The sequence below is a fragment of the Atractosteus spatula genome, chromosome 11 (genome assembly GCF_055471065.1).
Source record: "Atractosteus spatula isolate fAtrSpa1 chromosome 11, fAtrSpa1.hap1, whole genome shotgun sequence".
In the NCBI taxonomy this organism is placed as follows: domain Eukaryota; kingdom Metazoa; phylum Chordata; class Actinopteri; order Semionotiformes; family Lepisosteidae; genus Atractosteus; species Atractosteus spatula.
The window spans coordinates 20489053-20505360 of record NC_142716.1 but is presented as its reverse complement, the minus strand read 5'-3'; the positions used below and the strand labels follow the sequence as shown (position 1 = coordinate 20505360).

Genomic DNA, 16308 nt, shown 5'->3' with positions numbered 1-16308 from the left:
GCTCACCGCTCTTGTTTCGCGGCCCAAGGACAGGGATAGGCCCCGTCCCCTTTGCAGGTGCACTATTTCCAGGTGAAGGAAAGAATACTGCGACTGGCGAGAGACAAGGAACAACTTCGCCTTCAGTATGATGACGTTTTTTTTGTCTGAACATTTCAGGAAGTGCTTTGTCTTATTGGTAAAGATCTGCTGTAAACCCTAACCGGGTTTGCAAACCAGAGCGCTAAATTACCAGATGAAGGATTCTGTTTAGACCTTCACAAAACCAGGTGACCTTTCCAGCAGTTCACAAACCAGAGCACTAAATAACCAGACCAGATTTGTGTACACTATACCAGTGAAATCTGTAGACAATCTCAGACAAAGTTCGAATGGCGTAAGCCGAACATGCAAGAACTCGGTCAGCCTGGGAAAGTCCCTTCCAGACACCAGATAGAGATTTCAAAAGGTCCTTTACATTTTTCTGTTGGCACGCTTGGTGTCAAGAAGGTGGTTTCCCCGTCCGATCAGACTTACTGGTTCGGCATTGCCATCCGGGTCATGGCACCATTACTTGTCGAAGAAAACTCAGTCTTCACTCAGGTTAGGAGATTGTCAAACAGGGATCTTTAATTCAATCAGGGGAGCATATCACAGAGAAAGGGTTTCCCCTAGCACTCACCCTAGACTGAAGTTACACTTTCCTTTTTATACATTAAAAGTAGGCAAGACTTTAACATATCAAAGGAATAATTGCAAAAGGGGCAATGTCAGAAGTCTTTCAAACATAAACAAACAGTACAGGAAGATGCCATTTGGCATCCTGCAATCTGTTTCATTTCTCTCTGGCTGAATACAAGGGTGTGAAGAATCACAGGCTTTAGTTGCAGAAAGACAGTGGTCTTAGGTGCAAACAGAAAACCTTTCCCGCGCATAGTCACAGTCTTCACCCTTCCACACTGTAAATAATTCTTGTTTATGTAGAATAGTTTGGGTTTACAGTTTGACAGTTTTCATTTGTCTGCTCCTAAACCATTAAATTGTTTCAGATTCTACCTTGGTGATCCCTATATATGGAAGAAAAAGGATATTTGGTAACTACCATCACTTTAGTTTCTGTTTGCATATGGGCACTAAGGTATTAGTCTGTCTACACTTTTGTTTCCCCACATGACTTCCACATTTCCTATGTGAGCTTTCTAGGGCAGTATGTAGTGTTAGACATACGGCATCATCAACTGACCTATTCGGGCGGTAAGCAAACTGAAGTGGGTCAAAGGAGTCTGGGATAGAGCAATTTACTGTATATATGACAATACTAGGTTTTCCAGGCACTTCATGACCACTGAAGTGAGTGCCACTGGGCGGTAATTGTTCAGATAAGTTACCTTGGTCTTCTTGGGCAGTGGCACAATTGTGGTTTTCTTGAAGCACTCTGGTACAAATGACAGGGACAGAGAGAAATTTAAAAAATTCTATACACAGAAGATAGCTGGTCTGCACAGGTTTTAAGGACACGAGGGGAGACACCATCTGGGCCTGGCTGCAGGTTTTCACTCTCTTAAAGCCTCTACACACCTCATGTTTAGAGAACTGTAACACAAAGTCCCCTGGTTCACTGGGAGCCTTGATAATGGGCTTGGTGTTCTGAGTCTCAAAACGGGAGTTAAAGGTGTTCAGCTCATCTGGTAGAGATACTTCAGTGCAGAAAATACAGCTGGTGTTGCCTTTATAGTTCGTGATAGTTTGCAAGCCTTGCCACATGCACCTTGAGTCACCCCCAAGCTGTTTTTCTAATTTGTATTTCCTGTTTTGCCAGTTTAGTAGCTTTCTCCAGGTCTTCCCCTGATATTTTTATGCAGTTCTCTGTCAACTGATTTGAAGGCAGCAGACGACTCTTTAAATTTAAAGCCAATGTCTTTGTTCACCTCAATATTTCTCCTTACGCTGTGGTTGTCCCCTCTCCCCTCTTCTATTTGCTATTGCCATTGAGCCCTTTACTATATCTTTGCGTAGTTTTCCGCATATACAGTACAGGGATTGGTGAGGGGTGGTCTTGAGCATAAAGTCTCCTTTTATGCAGATGATGTTTTACTATATTTAACAGATCCAGCCTCTTCCCTTCCTCTTGTAATCTCTGTCCTTGAACGGTTTAGTAAATGCCCTGGTTATAAACTCAACTTTAATAAGAGTGAGTAGTTTTCCAGTTCTTCCTCTTCACTACCTGCCCTGGTATGCTCCTCCCTTCCTCTCTCAATTTCCCAATTAGAAAATAATCCCTGGTTAAATCTCTTCAGATTTGGGTTCAGTTCAGAAACACACTTTGGATTTCAGTGCTTCAATGTTTGTGCTCTCCATGTATGTAAACCATTTGTTTCCTCCTTCTGTTATAAACCAGACATTCCTCCTTTGGAGCAATAGAGGTGTTACATTTGCAGAGACCTACAGTATTTATTGATGTTTGTTTTGCCTCCTTTGAACAGCTATCCGGTAAATTTAAGTTATCCAAATCACGCTTTTTTCATTACCTTCAGATTTTACACTTTATCTGAAACCAAGTGCCAAATTTTCTTTCCCTCCCTCCAGACTCATCTATTAATTTTATGCTTACATTAACCCCAAGTGTTAGAGGTGCAATTTCCTGAATATATTCCACTATACTGTCTCTGGATATCACTGCATTGGCTACTGTGAGATTCCTATGGGAACAGGATTTAGGATTTGAACTTTCAGAAGAATTATGGAAAACTGTTCTGTCTCAAATACATTCCTCATCTATATGTGTTTGGTTTGGCTTAATACAGTTCAAAATAGTTCACTGTCTCCACTTCTCTAAGGTTAAGGTGGTTAAAATTTTCTCAAACACTGATCCTAAGTGTGATAAGTGCAAGCAGCCCCCTGCTGCTCTCTTCCACATGTGCTTGTCTTGATCAGCACTGGAATCATTTTGGAAGTCTATATTTGAATATCTTTCAAAAACTTTTAATGTGCTCCTTGAACTATCTCCTCTTATAGGTATCTTTGGTGTCCCTCATAATCACATTGTATCTAATATTCAGTTAGGCACCTTGGCCTTCTCCACTTTACTTGCGAGATTTTTGATTTTTCTCCATTGGAAACATCCGGTTGCACCCACCTTCACTCACTGCGTAAGGGATGTAATGTACTTTTTCCACCTTGAAAAAAATAGGTTTTCCCTCTGTGGCTCAACTGCAAAAATTTTTTCTGCCTGGCAGCCCTTTTTAAATTTCTTTATGAACTTGCAGTTCGACCCAGGCATATGAAAAACCTTAAAGACAGTGGCTTCCTTCTTCTGTCCTTTCATTACCCTTTTTCTTTTTTTTCTCTTTTTCCTTTACTTACTCTTCCAAATCTTTGGTTTTTATATTACTGTTAGATCTACAAAGTTTGTTTAGGTACCAAGTCTTTCATGCCATGATGATTGTTCACATTTGTTCATTATTGTATATGGTACCATGTAATATTCTTTCTTTTCCCTGAAAAACCAATAAACAAATTTAACATAAATTCTAAGAAATTAATACTTACAACTCGGCTGTAAAGTATTATATTAGTTGAATCAGAATTCTATTTTAAGAGTCCTTTAGACAGTTTTAAACATTTATTTATGGTTTTGTCAAATCAGATGCAGCCATTCAAAATGCACGGTACCGCACGCAATTACCCACAGTGCACTGCAGTGTACCACAGTATGTGATTTGGCTGGCCAAAATGACCGACTGGGGCACTCGTGGTGCATTGGTTGTTAGTGAAACGATTTAATCATTTAATCTCTTTACTGTGCATGTTTTAATCCGCTTAGTAATCAACATTTATATGGAATTTTACAAAGGGAAATTTTAGTACCTTAGCATAAAAAGAAGAGGAGCATAACACGTCTGAAGGTCATAAACAATATTAATTTAGGAACATAAACATATTATGTAAACTGTACAGTGGATATAAAAAGTCTACACACCCTTATTGAAATTGCAGGTTTTTGTGATGTAAAGCCAGAAATCAAGATATCACGTGGGGTGACCTGGTGCTAGGCGGGTTTCAGGACATCCAAACGTCAATGCTGAGCGAAGGCAAATGAAAGACCCAGAAATATATAACCCCAGAGAGAGAGAAACACCGGAAGGACAGCAAAGCACTGGAAACAAGAGACAGGACAGAGAAGGAGCGCCCTCTGGCTGCAGAGGGCGTGACATCTATCACCTTTGCACACCTGGACTTTGCAATTTAATCCCACTCTTCCTTGCAAAAGAGTTTAAGCTTCTTCATATTGCCAGGGGAGTTTCTGTGCAGACCCCTCTTTAGGTCATTCCACAGGTCTGGGCTCTGACTGGGCCATTCCAAGACTTTGATCTTCCTTTTCTGAAGCCATTTCTTCATTGACTTGGATGTGTGCTTTGGGTCATTATCATGTTGGAAGGTGAAATTCCTTTTTTTTCAAATTTTTGACAGAGGCCAGCAGGTTTTGTGCCAAAATATCTTGATATTTGGAGCTAGTCATTATTCCATCTATCTTGACTAGAGCTCCTGTCCCAGCTGAGGAGAAGCAGCCCCAAAGCATGATGCTTCCACCACCATGCTTCACAGTAGGTATGGTGTTCTTTGGATGATGAGCTATGTTGTCTTTGCACCAAACATATCTTTTAGAATTAAGGCCAAAAAGTTCACCCTTTGTCTCATCAGACCATAAGACATTTTCCCACATGTTTTATGGTGATTGAATGTATTTGTTTGCTAAATCTGATGGGTTTGGAAGTTCTTTTTTGTGAGAAATGGCTTCCGTCTTGCCACCCCTACCCTACCAACGTGTACAGAATAGAGGAGATTGTTGTCACATGCAAGGAGTGACCAATACCTTCCAGAAATTCCTGCAGCTCCCTTAAAGTTGCTGTAGGCCTCTTGGTAGCCTCCCTGATAAGTTTACTCCTTGTCCTGTCATCTACTGTGGAGGGTTGTCGTGATCTTGTCAATGTCCCTGTGGTGCCACATTTTCTCTACTTATTGATGATAGTCTTCACAGAGCTCCATGGTAAATCCAATGCCTTTGATATTTGTTTATCCTCCTCTCCTGATCAGTACCTTTCAACAATAAGATCCCGTAGATGTTTTGTCAGCTCCTTGCTGACCATGGCTATCCCAGTAGGATGCAACCACGTTTCAAGGAAATCCTACAGGAACTGCTGATTTGTATTTGGGGTTAATCAGAATTGGTAGTTTAAATAAAAAATACACACCAGTATTCCACTTTCTTCCTAAACATTTTAAGCATCAAAATCTTTTGTAAGTCAGTTGTTCAAAGTTTTCGACTTTCGAGTATAAAGTTTATATACTTTGTAAAAAGTTATAATGTTTTAACCTTTTCTGTGAATATGCTCGTTATTGCAGTAAACAAAAGCATATTTTTTAGAATTTGATTAATAGGGAATGTAATATGGAATCACGTATCTAAAGAAATTAATAACGATATAATTATATTCATATACTGTAGTTCAAATTATCACAGTAGTACACTTTCTTTGGAAATGTCTGCTTCAGTTTTACTCCTTCCCATGTGATTACGTCTGTGGCATAATGGGTTAGGTGTGTGCTTTCCGTGCCGTAAGTTGGTTGTTCAAAGTTTTCGACTTTTCTTTTAACAAATAAAAATTTCTTTGAAAAACTAAAATAGCAAATATTATTGATGCTATATTGACATTTTTAGAATTTGATTAATATGGAATATAATATGGAATCGCATATCTAAAGAAATTAATAACGATATAATTATATTCATATACTGTAGCTCAAATCCAGCTAAACTAAAAATGAGACACAAGAAGAGTATTATTGGACAATGTTGTGAGGTTCTGGCGGACTTTCTCTGTAAACTGAAGAGTTAAAGAGGAGACACGTTGTGTATCGCCTCTTTTTACACTTGTAAAAAAAACATTCCAATGTTAATGCAACACGAAAGATACTGTATTATTAATAATGTAGTGCTTTTGGGCTCACGTGGGATACAATGACATGTTCCTGCCTAACTCAAACACTGCGTGATTTTAAAAGCTGTAAAAAATTGTTTAGATAGCAGAAAGTCACCTTGCTCTTACAAGCGGCTTTTAAGCATACTAACAATACAACTTTGTCAGTGAAAAAAATTCCTCCCTAACATTATTCTACTTGTACATACCCCTACAGTATATTCTCATGTACGAGTAGAATAGGGTTAAGGGGGGAGGAAAAGTGCCTGCGGTCATTTTCTTCAGGTGATAAAGTTGTGTTGTGTTAACAAAAACTACAATATGCTTCACAGCTGTTCAACCGGTTTAATTCAAAACACTTTATTCAGTGGGGCAATTTAACAGACACCTCAAGCCTTAAAATGAAACCGTATATATTGTAAGTAGAATTGAGAATAACAAATTAAAAATACCAGTGAAACAATAATAATGTGTCTGGTCATTATTAACAGTATTAATTTAATAATAATTTCAAGCTTCTTGTAACTTTTTCAGAGTCATTTTTTTACATTGCATTGTCAGATTGTGAATCAATAAAGGCATTTAATTAAACATGTTTGCGATTTTAATCAAAATGGAGGTAAGGGGTTAAACCATTAGACATGCAATACACTTCCTTGTGATCATCTTAGAATCTTTGTGTAAGCTGTAAGTTTTTTTAAAACTTTTTAATTAAACATTTTAAACACTTTCATTTTGTAAACACAACACACATTTCAGACAGATACAGTACAATCACATTCTCCTGTCTTCCCGTGGTGTAAAAATGAATTAGCAGGTGATTGAGATAACGGTGCACTGCCCACTGAGTGGAATGTCCTTTTTTACAAGTGTTCGTCATGCTTGAATGAATCAAATTAAAAACAAAACGTGTTTACAAAGTAGATTACAGTAATACTACCAGCTATATAAATACATATATTTAGATCTTTAAATTAATATTGTTATTAATTTCTTTAGATACGTGATTCCATATTGGATTCCCTAATAATTAAATTCTAAAAAGTATGCATTTCTTTTACTGTGATAACGACCACAAGTATTCATGGAAAATGTTAATCACTAAACTTACTTAACTTTGAATGTTTTGTGATATTTAGAAATACCAACAAATTCAAAAGAGTGTCGATAATATTTATTATCAGTAATAACGGCGCTAGTGGCAGTACAGTTGCAGTTTGAAATTATTAGTTGTTATTAATAAATCACTTAGCTTCGATCATGTTGTGATATTTAGAAATATAAAAAATGTCAATATAGTGTCCATAATATTTGCTATTTGCTAAGTTTTTCAAAGACATTTTTATTTGTTAAAAGATCTCATGGTGACAACCGGCATTACAGGTATTGTTCGAGCCGGCTTGCCAGTGCGGCGACGTCACTGCTTTCCCTGTGAATAGCAGTGAGCCCGACAACGCTACATTATTAATAATATCTTCTGTGTTCTTTTTTACAAGTGGAAAAAGGGGCGATACACAACGTGTCTCCTCTTTAACTCTTCAGTTTACAGAGAAAGTCTGCCAGAACCTCACAACATTGTCCAATAATACTCTTCTTGTGTCTCATTTTTAGTTTAGCTGGATTTGAGCTACAGTATATGAATATAATTATATCGTTATTAATTTCTTTAGATACGCGATTCCATATTATATTCCATATTAATCAGATTTTAAAAATGTCAGTATAGTGTTCATAATATTTGCTATTTTAGTTTTTCAAAGAAATTTTTATTTGTTAAAAGAAAAGTCGAAAACTTTGAACAACCGACTTACAGCAAGGAAAGCACACACCTAACCCATTATGCCACAGACGTAATCACATGGGAAGGAGTAAAACTGAAGCAGACATTTCCAAAGAAAGTGTACTACTGTGATAATTTGAACTACAGTATATGAATATAATTATATCGTTATTAATTTCTTTAGATACGTGATTCCATATTATATTCCCTATTCATCAAATTCTAAAAAATATGCTTTTGTTTACTGCAATAACGAGCATATTCGCAGAAAAGGTTAAAACATTATAACTTTTTACAAAGTATATAAACTTAATATAGTCAGAAGGAGCACATAAAACTGTTGATTTAATGTAACCAAATGCAAGACTTTGATGCTTAAAATATTTAGGAAGAAAGTGGAATACTGGTGTGTTTTTTATTTAAACTACCAATACCAGTCATATACAGTTTACATAATATGTTTATGTTCCTAAATTAATATTGTTTATGAGCATGTGAAAGGCACAGGGAATCGGAGATTCTCAAAACTTACTTTGTATGATTGGAAACGAATACGTGATCAGATGCTGTGGTGTTACTTTTTGTCAATGGAAAAATGAAGTCTTTTTGTGTTGCAACAGTTAAACTAATGCAGACGGTTACAAAGAATATGGTAATACTTTGAGCTTATAGCCTGTCCAAGGTCATTCATTATTAATAGTATTAGTAATATCTTCCATAAAGACTATGGTGAAAGACGACACGCGCCTCGCAAAAGTCACTTGCCGAGACGCCGCAGACCGTACAAAGTGGAAAAATCGGTGCAAACAAGCAGACCCCACATAAGTGGGAAAATGTGAAGAAGAAGAAGATGCTGTAATACACAGTTTAAAATTATTAAAAGTCTAAAGAGTATACAACTTAAACTCTTAATTGGAAAAAGATTGTCCCTCAGCAGTGTTATTTGGCGTTAAGCTTTATTAGCTCCACCTGGCGGTTTTACAAGGTCTTACAAGGTGCTTCCGGATACTATTATCATAATCTAATTTGCATACGCTTCAATGCGGTATATTGCCCTACGCCCACTGCGTTTTACCGCAGCGTACCTCGCTCATTTTTTCCATTTTGGATGCATCTGTACCTTTTAAAAAATCAGTCATCAGAATCATTTACCTATTTTCATTATGATTAAATTATGTGCATATGTCGGGCTTTGAGGAAAGTGGCTCAAGTTTGGTTCAGATTCCAGTGACTGCCCATTAATGAGTTTTTAAAAAGTCACCCACATTTTTGGTCATCATTGTTTTCTACATAATTGAAATAGAACTGTGATTTACATGTTTAAAAAGCATTATAGTATGTTATATTTTCATGTTATGAAGGTAATCATGAAATGATAGAAATAAAAGGTCTGAATCCATGTCCTCGGATTTTTAATTTTGCTATATTGTAGCCTAAACTGTCATCTTTATCCAATTTTGGTTAGTACCCCTCTTTGGGATTATTCCAGTATTATAAGATGGCAATTGTGTGAGTGAGCTCAAATCAGTGCTGTAAAAGCCACATATAAGAGAGGATTTGTTCTATGTGAAATTTCACACCTACTTTGTTTGCCTGTCTTAACTGTGAAGCATAGAATACTTGTTTTTTTTGTTCCCTTCAGTCTATGACACTAATTAGATGTGTTGAAATTGAGTAGGACACTTTTAAAAATGAAAATGCACTAATCCTGAGATGATGTTTGCTGCCACCAGATCCAGAGCACACGGCATTACTGTGTTTAGTTTTGCTTGGCTGCCAGTCTTCTCTTGCTTAGAAAACTCACCATGAGCAATTAAGAGCTTCTGGGGGGCAAATGGAGATGATTTCCTCATCAAGAAAGCAAACTGATTTTCAGCTTCTGAAAAAAGGAGATTTTGCATTAATAGGGGGTCTGTTGTGTTGTGTGGAACACAGGGTGGCTAGACATGCCGATATTCTCTTCCCTGCCATGTTGACAGCTTTATGAAGCCTCATTATCTACCCCATCATTATATGCAGTAGCGCTAAATCGAAATAATCAGTCATTTTTTATATTCCCTGTGTTTCTGCATTATTTGTGGGCCCAATTCACTTAAGTGTTATTAACACAAATCTTTCCTAAAAGGGAAAAAGCAACACCTGTCTGTGCACACCTAGAATTAAGCAGAGATATTAATTAAATCTGTAGTGATGTTGTGTTGTAGGTTTACACACTGGAGAAAAAAGCTTCTAAGTTTGTCTCTTCTTGTTCAGAAGCAATACCTGCTTTCTGAACATAATGCAATAGAAATAAAAAAACCCACCCATGCAAGGATATTTTCTCATATTTTTTTAACTTCTCTTTTATATTGAATTGAATGGAAAAGATGTCACTAAAAATATTTTTTTAAAACTGTATTTCCTGCTGTATGTGGTAAATATATACCATTAAAACTGAAAAGGGTGGTTTCATTTTTAGATTATGGTTGCATTGCAAATGGAATGTTTAATAATTTATTATATAGTCTGGTTCTAAAAATTGAATTTCTAAAAAGTGAATCTGTTTTGTGTCTGTGTAATAAGATTTTGTCTAACATATTTTATTTTTTTATCCAAAGGACTTTTGTATTGTTTTTTTTGTATGTACCAATTGTTTGGGGAACCAAAGGAGCTTCTCATATCCATTTGCCTGTATCAAGCAGATGCTTCCAGATAGTTTCCAATTTATTTTATTTGCTAGTTATACACACCACGTTATTTGCATAACTATAAACAAGATAATTATTTTCAGTGGAGATCTTTTAGATCTTCTTTAATCAACAAAAATTCCAAATCCATCTTCTTTTTTTCATTCTTTCCATCTTTCTTCCTTCTCTTTCTTCTAAAACACAGCTATTCACACTTCAGTGAAGTTTCAGATTATACCCAGTTGCACTTAATTAATATGACCATGTAACATATACATTTGAGATTAGTCTATATTTTCAGTCATACCATATGATATTTTTATTGTGGGTGTGTTTAATCTTTCAGTGATTCCGTGGTTAAAAAACATTCTGAAAGTTAATTGTGGAAAATGTAAAGATATTTCTCTGTACTGGCCTAACTATGTAGTATTCAGTTTATACCAACATATTTATTTGTTAATTGCTACTGGGAAGTATTTTTTTTGGGGGGGGGGAGAATTAGGATTTTTTTTTAAGAAATGCCAGTGGTCTTTAGTCTTTCGAAACCATGTGTTTTTCCTGAACTGTTTATCACTAAATTATGGTTATAGAGTATTATTAAGTGTTATGATTCAGCTTTCTTTAGGCTTTGCCTGGAGGCGATATGTTTGTGAAATAAATTCCCATTTGTATATATAATCAAATATTTTTAGCCTTTTCACTGCAAACATTGAGCAGCAAAAATACTCACACATTTTGTAGGTTTGGTTTTGCAGATATCTGCAGTTACTTCTTTGTATATATTATTATACAGCTGGCATTGTGCAATCATTTACCAATTAATTATTGCAGTTCACATACAGTACATTTTCCCCTTATCAGTTTTTTTCTTTACTTTTATAGGTGATTTCAAGTTGTAAGGATAATTCTGATATGGAAGCCAGCCGTGGCAAAACTAAGGTAAGTCAAGGCATTTCACCCTTCATACACATTGGGCCAATTAGATAACTCCACTGTTTGACATCTATGCCTGTCAAAGCCTGAGCCTTGAATAGCCTGCGGTCAGGAACACTGGAACTATACAATCTAAATCTTTAACTACTCTTGCTTAATTTATGATCCAAAACATGTTTTTAGTTCATTAGAAGCAGAAAAGTATAATATAATTGCCTAGTTAAAAATGAATGAGGAAAACGTCCATAAACAAGTTTTATTTAATAATAATGAAAACTGTAATTGTGTTGGGAAGCAATTTTTTTTAGTGAGCAAAGCTAACAAAGCAAAAGCTAACAGATACTAAAAATGTTCAATACTCAAGGAAGACAAGATTACAGCCCATACAGGCACAGAAGATCTGTTTTATAAGCAGTTGAGGTACTGTACTGTATTGTATATGTAATGGGCAGTGGCTTATTAGATGCTAATTCTTTTCCTGTCTGGAGCTATGCACTTTTGGAAGTATTGATAGATGCACAGAAAATACTGAGAGGACCTTGTGTAACTGTTTTAATTTAGTTAAAAACCTTAGTCCAGCAATCATTCCTTCTAATATTCTATAGTTGTTCATGTCATATACTGCATCTAGTTATTCATCTATGGTAGGGGTAGTGTATGGGATTCAGCAATGATATTGTTGACACTGATGTTGTTTGTACAGGTGAAAGTGACCATAGCATCTGTTGGTATTTTTATTTGGATTGCTTACTGTACATTTCTTATGCCATTTTTAAGTTCTCTGTTGCTTCAGTTAAATGTAGGCTGCTGCTACAAGTACAGTTTGAGAGTAGATGGGTTGATGGTTTTAATTAAAACAAATGGATTACTTCCTGGGCATTATCCAGAAGAGTAACATCTTAAAATAATAAGCACGTATGACATTTTAGTGCAATCCATTTCAATTTGAAAACACTGTACAGTGTGACGTAGAATAAGCAGTGTGTTATACTCACAGGTATTAGATTACCAGTAAATCAAAAAAATATTTTCAGAATAGAGTGTATTAAATTATACTCATGGTCTATCAAAAAGTGTGCTACAATAAACTGTTTTTTAAAACTCTTTCATGAGTGTGCCTTAGGGCATTGAATGGGATTTAGAGCAAAATTCATGGTTCACCTTGTAGGGTCATTGTGATTCTTTTTCATGTGTATCTAGGGGCCTGTTTCTGAGGTCCTGTGTGGATTAATTTAAATAGGTTTCTGAAATATACTTGCATTCATGCACCTTGTGCATTTGTGAACATGGCAGATATCCCTCCAGTGAGACAGTAGTTTGTTCTTCTTGCTTAAAATGCAACATTGATAATAAAAAGCTACATCAAGATGCAAAGATGGTGGCACTTGTGGTGCATTAATTGTTAGTGAAGCGATTGCTTCATTTAATCCCTCGACTGTGCATGTTTAAATCCGCTAAATACGTAATATTAATATTTTGCAACTAAAGGGAAATTTTTTGGGTAGTTGAGCATAACAATAACAGGAGCATAACGTCTCTGAACATCATATACAATATTAATTTAGAAATATAAATATATGATACATACTGTATACGGCTGGAAGTCGTAGCTAAAATAAAAAAAATACACAAGAGTATTCCACTTTCTTATATTAAATATTTTATTAATCAAAGCCTTTAACTTGGTCACCTACTGTGGTTATTTTGGCAAAGTTTTGATGTGCTCGTTCTGACTATATTATGTTTATACAGTATACTTTATCAAAAGCTATAATGTTTTAACCTTTTCTATGAATACTTGCTGTTGTTATTGCAGTAAAAACCTTGTACGCTTTAGAATCCGCTTAATAGGGAATATAATATGGAATAGCGTATCTAAAGAAATTAATAATGATATTAATTTAAGGATCTAAATATACAGTCATATATTTATATAGCTATTACCACATTCCACTTTCTTTGCAAACATCTGCATTGATTTCTTTGACTTACTCATGATTACTTTGGAAACATTTTAACCTGTCTGTTTCAACAATGTTTCTAAGTGGCGCTCTGGTACAATGGATTTGATGCGTGCTTATCAACCTAAGGACAGTGTTCAATTTCCAGTCAGGGTACAAGCTTTTCCTTAAACAAATAAAGACTATTTTTTTAAACATAAAATTGTAAATATTATGTACAGTATATTAACATTTTATTATTTTTATATATCACAATGTATTCAATTTTAAAAATGATATCAATAAATTAAAAATATGAATGAGCAAATGTAAATACTGTCAACAGTGGGAGTAAAAACCAGTTCAACTGGTTTAATTCAATTCAACTCAAAATACTGCATCCCAATGGGGACTTCAAGACAAAAGCCTTAAAATCTAAGCCTTAAAATGAAAATGTATGTATTCTAATTATAATCAAGAAAAATAAAGTGGCATTAAAAAGACCACTGAAACTGAATTATAATAACATACAGATGACTGTAGCCATTCAAAATGCGCAGTGAAACCCTGTACTGCGGGAATTGAGCTACAGGCAACCGCAGTACATGATTCGCTGGCCAAAATGATCGACAGGTGGCACTTGTGGTGCATTAGTTGTTAGTGAAACGGTTGCTTCATTTATTCTCTGTACTATGCATGTTTAAATCCGCTTAATATGGAACTTTACAGCTAAATTTTGGTAGCTAAACATAAAAATAACAGGAGTATAACATCTCTGAATGTCATAAACAATATTAATTTGGGAATATTAATATATTGTACAAACTGTATATGGCTGGTAGTGGTAGTTTAAATAAAAAATACACAACAGTATACCACTTTCTTCATAAACATTTTATGCATCAAAGTCTTTGACTTGGTCACTTATTGTGGTTATTTTGGAAAAGTTTTGACCTGCTCGTTCTGACAATATTAAGTTTATATACTTTATAAAAAGCTACAATGTTTTAACCTTGTCTATGAATACTTGCACTCGTTATCGCAGTAAAAAAACATGCACTTTTTAGAAGCCGCTTAATAGGGAATATAATATGGAATTTCTTTAGATGGTATCAAAAGAAATTAATAACAATAATAATTTAAGGATCTAAATATAATATAGCTCAAAGTATTACCGTAGTCCATTTTCTTTGTAAACATCTGCAACAATTGGGCTCATTCACTTGTGATTACTTTGGAAACATTTTGCCTGTCCTTTTCAGCTATAGCTTAAATTTCCGAGCTGCGTGTTGGTACAGTGGCTTCAGTGCCTGCTTCGCATTCTGGAAGCCCGTGTTTGATTCCCGTGATTGATTCCCAGTCAGGGCACAAGTTTTCCTTTAACAAATAAACATTCCTTTTTTAAAAAAAGCAAAAATCGTAAATAATATGGACATACTATATTGATTTTTTGGTATTTCTAAATATCACAATGTGTTCAAAGTTAAATTATATTAACAACATGAATGCGCAAAATTGAATACTATCAACAGTGGGAGTAAAAACCAGTACAACCGGTTTAATTCAAGTCAATTCAAAAAACCTTATTCATTCAAGTGGGGCAATTAAAGACAAGCCTTTATGACAAGCCTTAAAACGAAATTGTATATATTATAATTATAATCAAGAATAACAAAGCAGTATTAAAAAGACACAAGTAATAGGTTTATTCCATGCTGAAAAAAAGAAGAAAGAGAACACAACGTTTCGTCTTCTCTTCTTCTCTTCTTCTTCTTCTCTTCTTCTGTTCTCTGTGTTCTCTTTCTTCTTTTTTTCAGCATGGAATAAACCTATTACTTGTTCCTTTGCAGCCTACGCATGCTGACGCAGCTACCCACCAGTATTAAAAAGACTGCTGAAACAGAACTATAATAACAATATGAATTTATTAATAACAACTAATATTTTCAAACTGCTTGTATTTTCAGATTGTAATTTGTTTGGGGTGATTTGTTACTGTTTTCACAACCTTCGCTTTCTTATTAAAATGCCTATTTTTAAGACAGGGTGATCCAGACCTCTTTTTAATTAAAGTAGGTAGCTGCGTCAATTTGCATAGGTTTTATTTTTGTTATAATTACGAAAACCTTGAAATTATGCCTTGGGGACTCATTCCTAGTATAATCCAAACAAAACAGCCGCTGGGCACACCATGATTTTGACATGCAGGTGTGAAGTAGGGTTAATAGCTTCTGATTTAAAAGGTTACAGATTTGTGTTAAGATTTGTATCTTTTTTAACTATTAATACAATGGCAAATATAACTTCGGTTCTACTGTTTATCGCCTTTTATTATACATGCATGTTGTGTGATGTGGTTTTTGGGGTTACAATAAATTGAGCACAGATTTGTATCTGTTTGGGGAATAGTTCGTATTCCAAATTAAATTTACACTGTTAGGCTATATACTGCAATGAGAAAAAAAAATCATACACAGGACTTTTTTCTCCCAATCAGAATTTTTTAAGCGTTGCTTTCTCGTCACCTGATGCGCCACATGCGCAAATCACATGAAGTCATATCCACAGATACAAGTATATGGAAACAGTAGCGTAGACAGGCCAATGAACTGTAGTGGATCATATACTGTATAAATATATCGTGTATACAGTACAATACTGTATGGTTTTAAAGCCACTACAATACAATATGTGAAATATATTTTTATAATCAAAATTTACTTGTTGCTGAAATTAAGGCAAATGATAAATTATCTAAATGCGGAAGTAAAGCACATTGCGTTCACAAGCCACAGTATTAGGGATGTTGAAATTAACCAGTTTCGCTATTAACCACGGTTAAAAACGTCACTTTTTTGAAACCGTGAGAATTTTAGAAAAATTCTATTTTAGAATCCACTGTACATACATGACAATGAGTCACGATGTTCCAAGTGAGGAGAGGGACAGGCTGATACTGAATATTGGAAAATTCCATTTGCCACTGCCTACTTTTCCCCCATCATATTTATGTTTTTAATATAAAGTAGGTT

The 16308-nt window shown here is 35.1% G+C and overlaps 1 protein-coding gene across 1 annotated transcript in view; it reads left to right on the top strand.

Annotated features, from left to right (window-relative positions):
* The window catches only part of LOC148823653 (disabled homolog 1-like), a 298122-nt gene that overhangs the window by 102352 nt on the left and 179462 nt on the right, over positions 1 to 16308 (top strand). The window contains exon 2 of the mRNA XM_088927687.1: positions 11286 to 11342. The gene's annotated coding sequence lies outside the window, so the exon portion shown is untranslated. The remainder of the gene's footprint in view (positions 1 to 11285; positions 11343 to 16308) is intronic.